The sequence below is a fragment of the Diorhabda sublineata genome, chromosome X, assembly GCF_026230105.1.
Source record: "Diorhabda sublineata isolate icDioSubl1.1 chromosome X, icDioSubl1.1, whole genome shotgun sequence".
NCBI classification, from domain to species: Eukaryota; Metazoa; Arthropoda; class Insecta; order Coleoptera; family Chrysomelidae; genus Diorhabda; species Diorhabda sublineata.
Window position 1 is genome coordinate 12,489,002 of NC_079485.1, and position 14,217 is coordinate 12,503,218.

The window sequence follows — 14,217 nt, forward strand, 5'->3', positions numbered from 1 at the left end:
TTTTGGGGATGTTGTAGTTTGCACCTATTCGAATCTATCTTCAAATTACAAAAAAGAGTTATTCGTTACATTTATGGCTAATACAAAATTTCAACTCTCCCCGCTCATTTTCATTTAAGAACCCGTGTGGTTGGGTACCAAACACTTTCTTAATTCAATTTCGATACCCATTCATAGTTACCCTACTAGAAGAAAAAATACTAGCTACCTTCGGAGATGGACAAAGGTTAGGTTAGGTTAGGTTTATTGCAGCACGTGGAGGCTGGGTGACATTGTGATTTAAATTTTATTTTATTTTTAAAACAAGAACATTGTTTATTTGCGGGCTTGCATCCACATTTTTTAAACCCTTGTCCTCCCGAGACTGACTGCATAGAAGATGCTTCTCGTAATGATATTAATTTTTCTTTATCGACATCCGAATTTTAGCTAAAGTTCCAGGAGAATATATAAACGCTTGGTCATTTTTCGACGAATAATCTATTGTCCGGCATTTAGCTAATACTCCCAGAGAATAGGTATGCATAGCGCCCTCAGCCATCTGCCTATTATCCTGGAATATTAGCTTAAATCCCTATATATATATTTTATATATATATTTTAATATATAAATCCAATGCTATCGGTAATTAAATAAAATGATGGCGAATATGTCCCAAAGTAAATAATTAAATTTAATTTCACATTTTTTTCTATTTCCTGCAGTAAAATTGGAAAAACAGGGGGTAATTGTAGACTATCGTAACATTTATTCTATTTAATACTGTTAATTTACTTACTTGTAAGGTTATAATTACAATTATTCTCGTATTTAATTTGGAAACCACAGAAAAGCTAACAGGGGATGTTGGTTGGTTGGTGTTAGTTTCGTCCTCATTATGTATGGCTTTATTTCATTTCCACCACCTTGAAACCAATATCACGAATATATATCGAGTGTATCGAATTTCCATTTCACCCTCTCTGTTTATCTAACCCCATAGATCACGAGTAATATAACCCAAAGGTCTTTATTTCTTATTTGTGCAATAATTCATGCCCTCAAGTACTGAATAAGTTCAATATGCTAAATAATAATTCAATACTCATTTCTATTCGATTCTTTTTGATGGGGTTGATATGAATTGAAAAAATTAATATAAATGCAGTTTGTGCTGTCTCGAGTAATAGCTATAGAATGAAAATTATTGACACACTCATAGTGAAGTATAATGAGAGGGAAAGAAATCTAAATTAATCGAGCATGACACAAAACAATACACGTAAGTTACATACATGGCTTCTTTATAATATATACGCAAGCAGAAATTTCAAACAATTCTGAGAATCTTATATAGTTAATCTTTAGTACTAATAACTTGTTTCAAATTGATATTAAAAACAGTATTTTAAGTGACAACAAAATTTATATTGATTAGGTCAAGATAAGTATGGAGGCAAAACAAGGGAAAGATCAACTTACTTACTACTCATCTTATCAAAGATATTTTAAAAAATCTAAAAAAAGGTATTGGTATACCAATTATTCAATAACATAAATGAAGATTTTGAACCTGAAAGATACTGCTCACATCACATAAGCCTTCGACAAAGTATCGCAAGTTACATATGAAGTAACAGGTGACTGCATATAACAAATGTGATGACTTTGCGGAAACATAGAAGATAATAAAAACTGTATTTCTTTTCATAATTCATTCTTTGTTCTAACGTTGCTTGATAAACATTTATTGTAATTGTAATTCTTGTTTTTAAAAATCCAAATTCGAAGTTTTAATATATAATTGGCGCAGTCAGTAGGATACGCATGGGTTTCGGAAGTGAACAGCTTTGCATTGTGGCGGAAGTGAAATTCGGGATCTTGGAGTTTCTACACCTTAAGTGCGTATTACGAACTTATAAACTTTCGAAGTTGTGGCAATAGGAGCAGGGAATCAAGAAAAAGAACCAGGGAAGCAGAGCGCTCGAATCGACGAACAATCTGTAAGTGCCTTTTCCTTTTTACCTTTACAAATCCCTCTGTATAAGGATTTTGGTAAAGGTAGTTAAATTTTGTTCATTACGAATAAATTTCTTATTATAAACATTAATTTTAAATTATTTTCATGAGCGATATTGATGAAATAATTAACGGAATTTCAAATATAAGATTAGATAACAAAACTAATATTAACACTCAACGGAATATTGATAAACAATTCACTAATTCTTTCAAATCAATAAATTCAACTTTAATTTCGAAATTCTGGACAGAATTCAAATTTTACTTCCGAAGAGCTATCCACAAACGACTACGATCAATCGGACGAACAACATTACTATCAGAGTCAGAATAACGACAATAATGACCAAAATCAAACGTACTATAACTATGACAAGACAGAAAATGGAAATTTTATCCAAACGAGCCAAAAACAAGGAACACCTGAGTAGAAATTAACATTTCTTCAGAAAACGCATTACCTTACATAGAAATTAATAATCCCAAATTAAAATTACTTATAGATACAGGTAGTTCACGTTCAATTATTAAACCTGATATTATAGAAAAAGCTTATCCAAATTCCGTTAATCGAATCAATGCACAAATTAAGGCAGCTTTGGGTAGTCAAGATATTGTATATCAATCAACACTTAGAGCACTCAAGATTCAAACTCGGAATCTGACATTGAAACTCAACATACGTTGACAGAGAATAACAACTGGAGAAATAGAATCGATCAAATGTAAAACTGCCAAAATTTTCAACAATACTAGATTATGTTACATTACCTTCAAACATTTCTTCCATCCAAATAATAAATTTTGTAAAAGAACATATCGCTCCAAACAAAAGATACGCTATTTATTTCAAACACCGCGATTTATCTAGAATCTTGACGACTACGATGCAATCGTACTTAAAAAATTCTGCTTTCAAAATTATACAAAGTAACACCGTTTTAGAAGTTTTACAAATCAAAGTACAAGTAGAGAAACTCAAATTTTATCATGAAACGAAAACTTGCCACCGCGGTATAAATGAAATGAAAATAGCACTTGGTAAACGATTTTATTGGCCAAAAATGTCCCATGACATTGTAGAATACGTGAATAATTGCGAAATTTGTCAAAAAAACAAATACGATCGAAACCCACCAGTAATAAAATTCAACCTAACACCAACTACTTCACGTCTTTTTCAACATATTCATATTGATTGTTTTCAAATTTCAGGAAACACTTACTTAACCATAATAGATATATTTTCTCGATACGGCCAATCCTACCCTCTATCAGCTAAACGGAATATCTATAATAGAATGCTTATTTAATTTTATAACACACCATGGATTGCCCATAAAAATAACAGCAGATTCGGGTACGGAATTTAAAAATAAAGATCTTGAAAACTTTTGCGAACTTTATGAAATTGAACTTCACTTCACAACTGCTAGCAATTCAAATAGCCCCGTGGAGAGGTTTTATTCCACACTTATTGAACATGTACGATGTTTAATAGAACAAAATCGAAGTCTCACATTAGATCAATTGATAACAACTCAATTCATAGTGTCACCAAATATACACCATTTGAGGTAATAAGGGACACATAAATGAAACAAATCCTTTTGACCTTAATGATCACATAATAATATCAGACTATGTACAAGCTCACAAACAAGCAACCACAAGACTTTACGAAAACATAACAGATTAATAAAACCATAAAAGAAAAGATTATTAATGATAGAAACGAAAAGCGCACCGAAGCCCCTGACAATAAAAACGAAAATTAGCCTATATTTGTACAAAAACAAGAAACAAAAAACCAACCAAACCAAAATTCGAAAAATTGAAAATATTAGCTCAGACAAAAAATAAATTGATAACAGATAAAAACATTTATCACAAAGCAAGTGCAAGAAAACTCAAAACTAATAAAAAACAAATTTTTCAGGAAGATGGGGCAGATGAAAATAATAATTCTAGCACTTCTGGCAATACAAAAACTGCACAAGAGTAACGCTACGGAAGACATAGATTTAACTACTATCAATAATCCTTTATTACCGATACAATTAGGAGACGCACGTTTGATATATAGTAAACATTCCTTTATATATTATTTGAATTTAGAACCTATTATTAAGCAATTGTTCAACATTGAAAAACATTTTTTCATTATAAAGAATAATTTAGAAGTGAGAAATGCAACTAATGAAATCTCATATCATGCCTTATCTCAAGACATGTTGTTGAGAACAGAATTTCTCATCAAAATTACACGTACGAAACTTGATAATTTACAACCTCATATACGTAATAAAAGAAGTTTCTTTGACGGGGTCGGTCAACTACAAAAATGGTTGTTTGGTACACTTGATACCGATGACGGTAATAAATATGATAACGTAATAAAAATTCTAGAAACAACAAAACATGATTACAGAAATAAACTTACAAAGTTCACTTTCCAAGAATCTTTTAAAAAATTACAATGTAACAATTCGCATCTTATTAAAAAATCAAAAAATTCTCTCGAAAAATTTCAAATCAGCGTGCAAAAATCACCGAATCACACGAGTATTTAACCTTTCAAGCAATCATTTCACAAATAAATCTAGACTGTCAAAATGTTATCACATTCTTAGATAATTCGGAAGACTCCATAGCTTTTGCAAAACGAAACACACTTCATCCTTTTATTATCCCTAGTCAAGGGTTACAAAAAACGCTAGAATATTTGAAGAAAATATACCCTAACAATCAAATTACAAAATTTAAAAACATTCTAACATACTACCAATTTTTAGGCAGTTTCGTTTGCTAATAATAAATTGATTTTCGCTATACATATACCAATTATCAAAGCCGAAGTCCTTAAATTATATCACCTCTTCCCCATCATTCAAAACAACCAAATATTCTCCCTAAAATATTCCTATCTGGCACGAAACAACTTGAATCATCAATTTATAGAACAAATCCGTCCACTACTAGAAAATGTATATTTCTGCATCGAAGACCACTCTCCTGACGACAAGTGCAAATCGTCGTGAAAATAACCCTGATCTTCCAATTAGAATTTTTCCAGATGATATCAAAGGCAAATATAATTCCATTATCCGACCAGTATTGGAAAAGGAAAAGCAATGAGTGAGAGAGAGATCTGGTTCTGTACCATCTTCATTGTTGAAAGGAGTAATAACCCGAAATATGAAAAAAACCGGAAAGGGTATATTGATGGAATATACTACCAAACCAAGATTAGAAAGATTAGAATTACTTGTAGCTTCTCAGGCTGCCGGAAATACTGGTCATTCAAACGAAATTGTATCTATTATTGAAGAGTTGTGTGAGGTTGGAATAATTCAATAAATAAAGTGGAAACGAAAATTTTATATCAGTACTTCGTAGATCATCAAACAATGCCTATCAACAAATTTGGTAGCCATTTCCTTTCGAAATCAACCTATGATCCATCCATCCATACTTAAATCATCGCCTCTATATCTATGGCGGCCAGATACCTATCACACAAATTTTAATGTTCGTTTAAAAGGTTGAAAGACTAAATTGAACAAGGAATTTTATATATTGGATAATGGAGGAATTGCATTCAAATTTCCAAACAGTTGTAAAATTTTAAGTGTATCTCATTATAACGCCGATGGTGATGTAGTAATAAACAATCACATTTTCAAACTTCATGCACTTGCTGGTATATCCATTATAGAAGGGGATGTTATCAAGTTTAAATCAGGGTCTCCCATGTTCATTTGCATTGAAATACTGCTGGAGTATCCGATACAAAAAAATGTATAAATGTGGCTTAGACTAAATCATCGATCGAAGAAAAAATGTAATAATGTGTGTAAAAATAATTCTTCTTTAACCCTTTCTCGAAGCTGTAAGGCAGTATCAATGCGCTTTTTCAGACTGTATAAACCATTGCAACCAACTAATTCGTCATCGATTGGCGTAACTCAAACAAGATCGCGCGATACGTCTACATCAATTTGGTAATATGATGAAGCATCTAATGCGGATATGACTTATGTTAAAGGACGGAAAAACGATCCATTTGTGAATTGGACCCACCTTTAAAACACTCCATATTTTATTGCTTTCTTTCGTCAGGAATGTATAAAAAGTAGAAAGGTTGGCAACTACCTCGTTTGTATTTGTGTGTGTGTGTGTGTGTTTTGATCGCAATATCAGTTGGCCTGGACCAATCTTAGCACTTTGATTTATTATTATATACGAAAAAATGATTTTTGGAACGTTTGGTATATGAGGGCTATGATTTTGGTGAATTTATATTTATTGCGATTAATATGGAATAATGTAAGCAGCTACGATTATCGCTTCTTGCGGTTAGAGTCAAGGTTTGTTGTCGTTGTAATTCTAATTTTTGTGTAATTTTATCATGTGTGGACCGGTATCGCCCTACTGTGTGTGTAAAGGTATGTATCATATTCTTTACAACAACTTCTACATCTAACTTCTAAAATGTCTTTACTTCCCATGGTTACGTGGGCTCATAATTTGACATCTTTCTGACATCGATATCGCCTTACCTTCCTTTTTTTAACACACCCCTGATACTTCAATGTTGGCGTCTGCAGTTGGCCGTTATTTTCGTCTTTTTATGTCAATGCCCTTATCTCATTTGTTCGCTTATCAACAACAACACATTGTGCCCTGCCATTATTAACAAAACACATGCGTCACACCCGGTATAGACGATACTGCGATGTTGTTGTTATCGCCTTATGTTACTTGTTTGCTTATCAATAAAACGATATGCCCTGCCCTGACAAAACACTACGTCACACCGTTTTCACCTTACACTTTGCCGTTATAGTCTTAAGAAACACGCACGTCGGCCGTTAACCCCTCGATTTTTTAACCCCGTATTTCATTTTGCCGGTATCGCTTTACACCCTGTCGGCTCACCTTGCACGTCACCTCTTTTAACATAGCCCGTATTTCAATTTTGCCGTTATCACCTTACACGTACACCTCATGCCAACTTACACAACACCTCGTACTTCTATTTGCCCGACTGTCAATACACGTACGTCGGCATTTATCACCTTGCAAAACACGTCACGTCACCTCTTTTTAACATACCCCGTATTTCCATGTTTTTTTTCAACAGACCCCGTATTCCAATTTTGCCGTTATCGCCTTACACGTATGTCGACACAAGTCACATATTTTTAACACACCCCGTATTTCGATGCTTCCCTCCCAAACCCCGCTGAGAACATCTACTGCGTGACTATTTTTTGACGTGTGACGTATACCGTTTTATGCATCGTTTTTGACATTTGACAAGACCGAATTCTCTTATACTATTGTTTTTGTCGATCTTAAATGAACTAATACGTTCCATTCCAATAACAATTTATCAACTTTTATATTTAAAATGATGATTGGAATTTTTTTGTTTTACAATTTTAAAATAGTTTCTAAATGCCAGAGATCCTTTTTTGCGATTAACGTTTAAAACTCAACTGTACTATCGTCTGCTTTTTTTACTATACTATAAAGTAGTGTGTGTGTTTGCGGTTTTGTGATGAAGAAATTATAATTATTTCAGTTCATTTCATGATTTTTAAATGTTTGGTTATCGAGATAAGGGATCGCTGTCGTCACCGCGCCAGCAGTGAGCGTTGGATTGGTGGGGGGCGTCTCAGGTATCCCATCCTCTACTACTATTTTCCTTTATTCATTTTCCGTAAATCCCCGTCTGAATTTTCCGGTAATTACTTAGACTTCAGAATTTCTTATTTATGTTTGGTAACTCCCTTCAACCTCCTTTTTCATCGCCTTTTATAGTTATGTCCAACAATTTTCACATTTTTTATCATGTTGTTTTGCGATTTCTGTATTTTGTAATAAACTCAGAGAACATTTTCGTACTTTCTTGTTTTTTATATAATTATAAGATTACAAAATTGATAATGTAAGATTTAATATTAATTTATAGATTATATATGTTATTAATTTGGAAATTGATGTCGATTCCTTCATATTTATAATTAATTCTATGTACAAACATCATCTCTATTTAACATCTATTAATGTCCAATTATTTAAGGAATTCTTCTCTTTTTAGTACGCTACCGTATATATAATTTGTCTAGATGCACAAAACTATAGAATAAATATGATTAATTGAATTAAATTCTCCGATTTCAGACAAGAATATTCTAATTCAGAAATATAGTGCGCTTTGTAATAATAGCAGAGGTATTGTTCGTGATCAATGAGACGATTTGTCCCAAATTGATTTTCTTGCAATGATTAGTTTTTTTGCCACAGATAAGAAGTCTATAAGTGCCTAAATCCTTGGCATAACAGCATCAAGGTATATACGTTCAAATTGTATATCAGTTATTTCCAAGGTGTTTTTTTACTATTAATAATAATACGTCTTTTTTGTCTTATAAATTTGAAACCAGATACATATCAACTAAGCAAGAAAATTAGGTGCTTGTGGGAAATTTAGATGAAAAAAATCATATACCATATGCGAACGGGAGAAAAATTCAGGGTACCTGATACTACTATAAAAAAGGAAAATGTAAAATGAATTTTTAAAATGGTGAATATTCAAGTGCTATTTAAGGGCTTTAACAGAAAAAAGAAAACATTTTCCATTTTAAAAACTGACATAAAATTAAGTGCTAATCAGGTGCTCACTAAATAATTATGAGACAGTCGAGAAATATCATCATAGTGAGTTGGAGACCTTAAATCTACTAGAACTGCTGTCCTAAGTTCTAGTAGGGGTTTTCACTGCTAGAACTGACATAAAATAAGTTGCTAATTAAGTGCTCGCAAATTAATCAGTCAAGAAATATCATTTCTATAGTGTTTGGAAACCTTAAAACCTCCATGTTCGATGTACTAAGTCCTAGTAGGATTTTTCCATTTTGAAAACTGACATAAAATCAAGTTCTCATCAGCTGCTCAGTAAGTAATCAGGAGACGGGCGAGAAATATTATACCTATTGTGTAGAATTTAGTACATCAGGTATAGTGGTTGTAAGGTCTCCAGACAAAATAGGAATGATATTTCTTGACCGTCTCCCGATTATTTAGTGAGCACCTAATTAGCACTTCATTTTATGTCAGTTTTCAAAATGGAAAAAACCTAATAGTCCATCAAGTATGATGGTTTCCAGGTCTCCAGCCACTGTAGAAATGATATTTCTCGACTGTCTTCTGATTATTTAGTGAGCACTCAATGAGCACATCAACAGTTTCGAATATAAAAAATCATCCCCTGGACGTAATGCGTAACTTATGGCGGCTCTATGGCTTTTATCGCCCATAAAGTTGAATGTATTGCAATGTTTTCTTTTTTCCGTTAAAACACTTAAATATTCAGCATTTTAAAAGTTCATTTTATACTTTTTTATAGTAGTATCAGGTACCCTGAATTTTTCTCCTATCCACATACGATTTTCGTTACCTAAATTTCTCACAGGCACTTTATGTTCCTGCTTAGTTCATACCTGATTGAGTATTGATCTTAATTTTAGAGATACCTGATTTTTAAATTCGTTATCACGTTTTCCTAGCACCACAACTTTGAGTGTTCTGTTAATGTGAAAATTACAGAGCACCTAATTTTTGAACTTGGCACCTAATTTTGGCATTTTCTGAATGCAATTTCTCGACTTTGCGTTGTTTTACTAAAATACTATTGTATGATGTATCTTAATTAATTGAAAATCAACTTACCTCGAAATGATCTTCACAAAAAAACCGATTACATACTCTTGAAAGTTTATTTTTTGTCCCTTTTCATTGCATTACACCGCTGTTTCCTTTTTTTCTCTCCTTTTGGAATACTAATGAATACTTTATTTGGTGTAGCTATTGTCGTACTTGTACATTTTAGTACAACACAATATTCATATCTTCATATTTTGAGTAGACATTTCAAAAAATACATACAACAGCAAAGGCGTAATAATAATACGTTCTACATGAAACTAACTCTCTGGCTAACGACGCTGATGACGTAGCTTACCAGCCGAGTCGCTACAATGAAAATGAGTGGAGCGACGTTTTTATTCGAAGTTTGATAATTAATTGTGAAGTAGCTATAAATGCTAGAGAAACTAAATAAATTACTAAATTTAAGTTATAAAATGCCCCTTTCTATAACATAATAATCCAAATGTCGTTTCTAAGCTCATTTGGTGGTCGATCTTTGATTGCTCGGGGTTGGACTTTGGACCTAGAATTAGTCTTAATAATCCACCAGATTTTGTAGTACATTAAGGAAGATCATATGCTTAACAGTACACTAATCCAATAATACGACAGAAGAATTCAGGTCCCGTGAAGGGCTTGTCTGTACCCGCTTTAGCCAAAAAGCTTAAAGTTACTGAGGAGGTTCATAGACTGCTATTTATTTGGTTGATTGCCAGTTTAATCCTAAAATAATGTTAGATACCCCTACGCTTCGGAACCAAAGTAGCTTCAAATTGAGCTAGAATATATACTCATTATCAAAGGAGATTATCATGAAGCAATTTTCAATCCAATCATTCAGTTAATATTTATGAAGTGCCAAGCATCACTCCATTCCACGATGTATCAAAATGATGTGATTTTTTTATATTAGTTTATAAATTGAGTCAAGGTTTCGTTGTACCTCTAAGCATTCAACGCAGAAAATACTTTAACCGATATTTTTAAAATAAAAAAGATAGTTTCACTAAAATTAATCGCCATAAAATTTTTACTACAAAATTAAGGCTAGGAATTCAAAAACTATTTCTCTGTTTTTAGAGCCATCTGTATGTAAGGTTAAAAATCTTCATCCATCATTGTAGAATGTCTCTTTACATTATAATTCTGACTTTTGGAGCGTATAGAAGTACCAATTATTCAAAGCGCTACGGAAACCCGGTTATAATAATTGAATTGTTTTCAAATAAAACGTTAAAAGTATCAAATATATGATAACATGTTTGGAGTAAAAAAACTGGAGTGATAACGAAAATCGAAAGTGTAAACAAGTATAACAATAACTGTAAATATGGACTACCAACCAAACACGTATGTACAAACTTTTTATCCTACTACTACTCCTGTGGCGTATCAAAACAATTTTATTCCAACACCACAAAATTCACAACAATTTTATTCCAACGAACCAAAATGGTTACAATGGGCAAATACCTCAACAAATAGTTCTTAATCCCTTGTTACCCATGCAACAAGCACCCTTTAGCCTAACAATCTGCAACTAATAATAGTGTTCTATACGAATACAACAGTCAGCAATTAGTACGAATGTCCGCAACCAGTGAAGATGAACGTAATGAAGAGAAAACAAGTGAAATACCATGGCAGCAAGTTAGAAGTACTAAAAGGAAGAAGACAGCAAGAACTAGCGACAGAAAGAAATACCCCAACAACAAAGAACATGTTCAGTTCTTTAACAATAGAAGAACACTCAGCTCCAAATGAAGACAAGTCCGAAGTACAGACAACTAAACCCCGTCCTATCTACGTATATGGAGTAATCAACTACAGCCAAATAATAGAACAGATATGCGACTGTTTAGAACAAGAAGAGTACACCACCAAATGCCTGGCTAACAATGTTGTCAGAATAAGTTGTAATACCATAGACAAATATAGTAAACTGTCCATTTACTTGAAGAATGGGAATATAATACATTACACTTACCAAATAAAAGAAGAACGAGCCTACAGAGTTGTAATCAAATATTTGCATCAATCCTTTAATACGAAAGAAATTGAAGAAGAGCTAAACAAATCAGGACACAAAGTGAGAAATATAATAAACGCCAGACATAGATATACCAAGGAACCTATAAATCTGTTCTTCGTAGATTTGGAACTAGCAAAAAACAATAAAGACGTGTACAAACTCGTAAAACTTCAAAATACAAACATTAAAATCGAACCACCACAAAAATAAAAAAACATAGTAGAATGTACGAGATACCAGCAATACGGCCACTCAAAAACGTACTTTAATAAACCATTTGTATGCGTAAAATGTAGACAAGGCCACAGCACTACAAGCTGTAAGAAAACAAGGGAAACACCAGCTAAATGTGCTCTGTGCGGAGGAGAACACACTGCCAATTATAAAGGATGCGAACACTACCACAAACTAATTAACAGCAGCCATACAAACAACCCAGCATTCAAAAAGGACATACCACCAAATACTAACCAAATATATATACCACCGCAGAAAACAAACAACCAAAGAATTTCTAATAAATCATACGCAGAAGCAGCCAACAATAACCCACAAAACACAACTGGATCATCAAAGGAGATTAATACATTGACACGGTTTCTCAACCAATTCAAAGCCATGTTTAACCAACTAATCCAGCAAAATAACATGGTTTCAAACTTGCTAACAACAATACTCAATAATTTTATTTCGTAATGTTCCTTAGAATAGCACAATGGAACGCCAATGGCTTAGAACAGCATAAAGAAGAAGTCAAACTGTTTTTAACACAAAACCAAATAGATATACTACTTGTTAGCGAGACACATTTCACACAAAAAAAACATATTTCAAAATACCAAACTATCTTATACATTACACACACAATCCCGACAACACAGCACATACAATCAAACGTACTGGCCAACTGACCCACACCCACTTCTTTGTTACAAACGGAATCAACTCAACCTACACAGACATCCTGCCCAGTTATGACTTAAATTCTGATCACTCGCCTATTAGTGCAACCGTTGGAGCGTCAATCATAATTAGAACACCACCACAAAGATTACACAACTTTAAAACAGACTGGGAAGCATACCGTAACAAAATCAATGAAACGCTAAATTTAAAGATTAGGCTTAAGGAACCAGGAGATATCGAAAGAACAACAGATTTATTCAACTCACAACTTCAGCTAGCAGCCCAAGCTGCTACACCAAACACGAAACAGAAAAAAGGAAACAAATATATCCCACTCGAAATAGAGAGACTAATAGCAGAAAAGAGACAGGCTTGGGCAAGATGGCAAAGGAGTCACATTCCTGCAGCCAAAAATAACTTCAATCGACTTAATCATAAATTGAAGAAAAAATTCAAAGGAATAAGAGATGCACAATTTGAGGAATACGTATCTAAATTAACAAGAATAGATAATTTCATTTGGAAGCCAATAAAAAGTTCAAAAAAAGCCCAAGATAACAGCCCCACCCGTACGAATAAACAAACATGAACAGTGGGCTAGAAGCAACAAGGAAGAAGCAGATTTATTTGCGTATCATCTCACTACAGTCTTCCAACCACTAAGTCACGAGACAGGCCAAGAAGTAGAGCAAAACTTAGCAACTGCAATAAATACAAGAAGCCCCATAAAAGCATTGACTCCAAAAGAAGGACATAATGAAATAAAATTACTAAACCCGAAAAAAGCACCGGGCTCTGACCTAATAACTTCCAAAGAACTGAAAGAATTGCCATAAAAAGGGGTAGTCATGCTAACATACATCTACAATGTAATTCTGAGACTCGGATACTGTCCAAAATCATATAAAGTTGCACAAATTATATTAATTAGTAAACCTGGCAAAGACCCAACCAACGTGTCATCCAATGCCGTCTAATATCCAAGAGAGAATCATCAAATACCACCAAACTATAGAAACCCACCCAAATCCACTACTAGGAGTTGTTAACGCCACGAAACTCGAAAAGACTAAAAAAAGTTTGCCAATAGACCTAATATGAGGTATATGAGGTTGCATCACTGGATGTAAGCCTCACCAAGGCATTATAGATGTTAGATTACCTAACACTCGCGAGCAAATTAACCTATAGAATGTTAAAGTATTCTGATTGTTAATAAAAAAAACATTATAATTTAAACCATTTGTGATGACCTCCATCAAAAGATATTGAGCATAATTAAGACATGAATAGAAGTAGTTGCTTTATTGTCTTATGTACGGTTAGGATGCACAGTATGATTTTTTGATTAGTTTACTCTTAGGTTATGAAAAATATATATTGCACTCAAGGACATAATTCCATTCCAAATATTAGGTGGGTTGGCGTATACCTCATCATAAACCTTCTTTACAGTTATATAATAGAATTGATGTGATTATTTAAATTTTAAGGTTTATCTTAATAAGTGTTTATTAAAACAAACAAAACTAATAAAATATAACAAAATGGTAGC